This window comes from Bos javanicus, chromosome 29 (genome assembly GCF_032452875.1).
Source record: "Bos javanicus breed banteng chromosome 29, ARS-OSU_banteng_1.0, whole genome shotgun sequence".
NCBI lineage: Eukaryota > Metazoa > Chordata > Mammalia > Artiodactyla > Bovidae > Bos > Bos javanicus.
The window spans coordinates 41,245,627-41,251,626 of record NC_083896.1 but is presented as its reverse complement, the minus strand read 5'-3'; positions in this window follow the sequence as shown (position 1 = coordinate 41,251,626).

Sequence of the window (6,000 nt, the reverse complement as noted above, 5' to 3'; positions counted from 1 at the left end):
CCCCATCCCACGTGCGGGCTTTTTAAAAACTTACTGTTGTCGAGAAATTCCATGGAATTTTTTTTCCATAGAAAATTTTGAAGGACAAGATGAGCATGTGTTGGGAAGGGACTGATAGAACTTGGCAAATAGAAGACAATTACGCACTGTAAATTTACTTAAATTTACTTACTGTAAATTGTGTCTTAACATTTTTGTGTAATTACATACTTCTCTGTGGTCCAAACTGCTCAAGAGTCAGTTTTAAAATACAACCCTGACTGAAGTAACTAAATTCTCTCTCTCTCCCTCCCTTTCTCTCTCTCTTTGTCTGTCTGTCTCTCCCCCTCTGGAAGGCTGGGCCTCTCTGAGAAAAGGCCCGAGACCAGAGGCTGGCCAACTTCCTAACAGGCGACACAGTACCCATCATGAGGATGTTCGGAGCAATGCAGAACTTTGAGCCTTTTTCCTCCTAGCCTCAGGGATGTCATCTGTAAACTGGGACTAGTGGAGGCTGTCCCTCTCAGAAGGGCTTTCAGAGTTCAGGGACTGATGGGAGGAAGTCCATGCTTTTCAGGGACCTCAGCTTGAGCGGGGCAAGGGGAGTGGGTGGGGAAGAGACTGTGGTTGGCCGGAGCCCGGGGCTTCGTGCTCCCTCAAGGATCTCACAAGCATATGGGGAGGCAGACGGACAAGGTGATCATGGTTTACGAGTTGTCTACTAGGAGCTACTCAGGGAAGGGAAAGACAGAAAGCCTTCCTGGAGGAGGTGTCTCTGAATTGAGGGTGGCAGGGAGGAAGCCGGAAGGAAGCGAGGTCAGAGCTAGGAGTGTCCAGCCCCTCCACTGGCTGTTCAGGACTCAGTAGTTCAGGTTCTGCCATGTGCCAGGCCTGGGGCTGGTACTGGGGACGTCATTTAGGGTGGGAGACACATGTTAATTACAATGGTGATGGTTTCCATGAAGAAGAGATTTGGGGGTGTCAGAGGGCTTACCGGGCCTGGGTGTTGGAGGAAGCGTCCCTTGGGTGGGCTCTGAGATCAGCAGGTGCTGTCCAGTGCTGGGTAGGAGAGGGGGCCTCTGGGCAGAGAGGAGTGTGTGAAGCTTGGAGCCAGAGGGAGCAGGGCCCCATGAGAAGCCGACGTGGCCGAGGCCCATGAGCTGGACAAGGCCCGTGTGCTCCGTCCACACAGAGCCTTGAGTGACAAAGGGGCGTTTGGCTTTAACTTAGGACCCCTTGAAAGGTACTAAAGTGGGGTGGAGGGCAGGCTGGAGCAGGGGAAGTGGGGGCAAGGGGCAAGGGAGGGGGACACACATCTGGTGGATGCAGGAAAAAGGGGCTTGCTGGGGTGGGGACGGGAGGTGGGCACCGCTCAATTCCCTGAGTCCTCTAGTGGCACCGCGCTGGAGGGTGGGCTGGGACTGGAGTGGAGTTTGAATTCATTGTTATTTTGACCTTGTGGTCAAGGCTGTTCTGTTTGTTAAACGAATGTGAACAATCCCCCTGGCTGGGCTCCTGAACTTGGACTCAGGCAGGGCCGCCGCCCACACATGCACACCCACCAGGCCTGGGGCTGGGCCTGGCTATGTCCTTGGCCCCACCAGCATTCCTAGCATCCAGGTGGGGAGCTGGTGGTAGAAACGGCCCCCAGGAGCGATTCTGGCCAGTGACCTTGGGTGCCCTGGCTGTGGACTCGAGTTCTGCCTGTTCCCTGATGCACTCATGTTCTCAGGGAGCCCAGCCTCCCTTCCCCACTCAAGGCCCTGACCTGCTGGAACCTCGGCTGAGTGGGCCTTCACCTCAACTAGGAGCTGACTTTGCTTCCCTACCAGCGACCAAGCAGACAGTGGGGCCTGGGGCCTCCTGGTGGGCCCAGCCTCTGGGCAGGGGTTAGAGAGGGTGCTGGGCAGGGCTGGCTGTGTTGCCCCAGGTCTTAGGTGAGTTTGCCCCCGCCGAGCCCTGTTGTGAACAGGGCTGAGGCATGGGCTGTCATCCAGCTTTCCTTGCTTGCTCAGGGAGTCACATCTCCTTGGGCCTCACTTTTCCCATCTGAAAAATGGGTACAGCACCAAGTTAGCTGGATTGTTGGGTTTAGGGAGGGTGAATGACTGCACAGTTGGCCTTGGACACTCCTTGTTCTGACCCCGGAGATAATCAGCCTGGTGGTCTGATCCAGCTCTGGGGAGAGGCTTTTCCAGGCTCGGGGGGCTCCTGGCCTTTCTTAGGGAGGCTCCCTCTGCCAGGAGCTGAGCTCACAGGGCGGGCCGGGCCTCGGGGGCCGCACGTCCACTGTCTTCCCTTTCCTGGGAGCTGGCCCAGAGACAAGGGGCAGGGCGTCTGGTTCTCATCGGGCGGCCATCTCTAATTCCTTTGGCATCTGAGCTGCTTTTCAGAAGGAGGAAGATGCACTTAACTGATTGTGACCCAGTGTGGTGCTGAGGAAGTGCTGGGCTTCCAGCAAACAAAGCTGGATCCAGGGCCTAACTGGGCCACTCACTGGAGCGTAGTCTGGGTGAGTGAGGTGTTCACTGCCCCTCTGTATCAAGGGCCCCATTTGGAAAATGGGAATAATGACTTCTGCCCTGTCTGTTCTCTGAAGTAGAGAAAGATGGGAACGTGCTTTGTAACCTGCAAAAGGAAGACACTTCCCCTTTGTGCTGGCGTCATCGAGGATGGGGTCCTGCCCAAGCCCTTGCCCCACATGGGGGTAGCCAGGCCTGTTGGCCAAGCCCTGAAGTCTGCGTGTCCATATGGGTAAAGCAACTTCGGGGTCCATAGGATGGAGGCCCATTTCAGATCTCTGTCTGGGGACCCTGAGAGTGGCAGGGGCTCAGAAAAGGAAGAGTTCGCTCTGGTTGGTGTGGCCTGGGGACAAAACAACACACTAATGAGAGCTAACACTTCCTCCGTGCTCACTATGTGCCCGACACACTTCTAAGAATTTTCTGTGTCTTGACTGATTGATCCTCACAACTCCCTTCTGAGAGAGGTTCCCATTACTCCCCCTGCCAACCCTTCAGGGGTGGAAAGGCATTACGGGAGAGGGCATGGGGTGTGCAGAGGCCTGGGGAGCCCCTCGCTTGGGGGTGCAGCGGGAGGAGCTGGCCCAGGGCTTGGGGGTCTCACACGGCAGCAGCAGGAACCCTCGGAGGTTCTTGGGGGACCTAACCTTGCGGGTGGTCAGGATGGGGTCCTGGGAGGACTGGCTGTCGGGCTTCCTCATTCCTCTGTCTTCAAACTTGAGCACAGGCCCAGCTGCCACCCAGGCGGCCCTCCGGGAATCCTCGACTCCGAGAAGCGTTGAGGAGCTGGGCGGTGTCGGTGCAGAGGGCCGAGGTCCAGAGCTGGGTGGGCTAGTGTGGGGGCCAAGGGGACTGCGGGCGCCAGGCCACACCCATCCTGGGAAGCGGACTCCCGGAAGGGCAGGGCAGCCTGCCTGCTGAGTTTTAGAGCAGCCAGGGACATTCTTCCCGCTCTGGGCCATCCTGCTGTGCAGCGTGATCAGGGGACTGGCCCAGCTGGGGAGGGGGTGATCGCGCCATGGCCCCAGCGACCAGAGAGGAAACAGCCCTGGACCCTTTCCTCTCAAAGACAATGAAATCCTTTCCCAGGGAGGCCACCCTGGAGCACCACGGTGGCGGGCCCTGGTCTGAGACCTGGTGTGCAAGCAGGCAGGCGCGTCCCTTCCCAGGACAGCCGTGGTTCACTGCCGAGCAAGGCCTTGGGGCTGGAACCAGGGAGCGTGCAGGGGAGGGTTGACTGTGCAGGGTGACCCGCCCTGCATCCTGACCATTTCTGCTTGAGCCTCCATCACCATCGACAAACAGGCAGGAATTTCCAACAAAGACAGGGATGGGGTGGGAAAAGGGCCTGGAGGGGGAGTGGTGGAGTTTTGAGTCATGAGGCATCCAGGGTGTGATGTCTGTGCAAGAGCCAGAGATAAGATGTGCAGAGATGGCTGGGGCGATTGGGAAGCACGAGGCAGAGAGGCCGGATCCGGGGTGAAGTCACCGGAGAAGCAGGGGCCACAGTGAGCCATGCAGCACAGGGGGCTGAGGGGGCCCAGGGGAAGGCAGGGGAGAGGTGGGGGGTTGAGGCAGCCCGGGGGAAGGTAGGGAAGGGGTGGGAGGGAGGGAGAAACTCGCCTTGGACTTTCTTTTTGAAAGATTTAAATACTTGGTGTCTGAATAGAGCACTGGGGGAGAGAGTTCAGGAGTTCAAAGCCCCAGGGATCTGGCGCCCGTGGACAGGGGAATATTGTTCAGGAAGGCGAGAGAAACCCAGCCTTTGTTCTCATCCCACAGAAACAGTCCTGGATTCACTGCGAGATTGGCATCCGCCTATGCCAATTTGTAAATACTTTTGGAAATGCCCTTTGCCCAGGAGGCACTTGGCGAAACCTCTTGCTTACTGTGTGGCCAGCCAGCCGTAGGAGAGGTTGAAGGTGAGCAGAGCTGGGAAGGCAGTGAGTGACCCCGGGGAGAGGTGACGAGGAGGCCCCAGCAGGAAGGGCGGTTCGAGGTCTTTCCTGGATGGTGCACGAGACGAACCTGCTCCCCACCTGCTCGTCCCACTCTAGCTCGGGCCTTGCCAAGCTTCTGGGTGAGGCCGTGTGCTCTGGCACAACCCGTGTTTCCCTTTCCAAACCTTAAGCCTGGTGCTGTTCCCACAGCCCAGCTCGGCAGGCTTGTGCTGTGGAACCAGAGGAGGCAGCCTGATTGGCCGGGCAGGCACGGTGCTGCGGGGCCCCTGGCCTGACCACCCAACAGGTCAGAGCCGTTAAAGCAGGGCAGGACCCGAGAGGGGGGACTGAGATGCACGATCGCTCACCCATCCCCGCAAGGCCGAGGATCTGCACAAACCTGCTGTCGGTGACGTTTTTCTTGAGAACATTGGAGAAATCTGAATGTTGAATGAGTGTTACAAAAGGTGAAACTTGACTGACATGGAAAGCTGGATTGTTAACTGAAAAAAGTTTAAAAATGCATATATGGTGTGATCTTATTTTGGACAAAATAATAATGAATATGTACCATAGGTGTTAATAGTGATATTGATTGGGTGCTAAAAATCTTTTCCCCTTATTTTTTCTTATTTTTGTGGCTCTATGTTTTCTCACACTTAAGTTTTTTTGGTCATTGTCTTCAACTGCTACAATGAACATATACCTCTTTTATTATGTTAAAAGGTTGTTTTTAACTAAAAAACATTTGTTAAAAATTGCTCCTCTGCAAGAGAACAGCCTGAGTCGTGGTTGGAGCCATGGTCGGAGCCATGGTCCTATGGGACAGGAAGAACTAACCTCTCTGCTCCTTTGCTCCCAGCCACAGCTTAGAACGCAAACTCCACCTGAGTTTGACCCATGCTGAGTTGCTTCAGTTGTGTTCAACTCTTTGTGACGCTATGCACTGTAGCCCACCAGGTTCCGCTGTCCATGGGATTTCCCAGGCAAGAATACTGCGGTGGGTTGCCATTTCCTCCTCCAGGGGATGTTCCTGATCCAGGAATTGAACCTACATCCCTTATGTCTCCTACATTGGCAGGCAGTTTCTTTACCACTAGCGCAATCTGGGAAGCCCTGAGTTTGGCACAAGGTCCAGATAGAGCTAATTATTGCAGAGCAAAAAACAGACTTGACTCTAAGATGATGAGTGATTTGTGAGTGATTAAAAAAAAAAAAGATAACTCAGCCTGGCCTCCTCAACCAGCCCAGGCCAGGCTTGCCCCAAACTTCTCTTTGTATGAAAATCCAACTCCATGTTAATAGTGGGTTGGGGAAATAAAAAAGCAGAATTTGAAGGATAAAGTTGCTAAATGTCCTGTACTTCCCTGCTAGTCACCAGCAGCACTTGGAGGACTGTCCCATGTACGTCTGGGCACCACTAGTGATGCCAGACTGGGTACCATGCGTGATGTGATAAGACCATCACTCAGATAGAGGGTTTGGGACCAGGGAGGCCGAGATAAACCACAGTTTAACTGGAATGCAATGAGTGCCCTGGAAAACCCACTTCTCTGGGC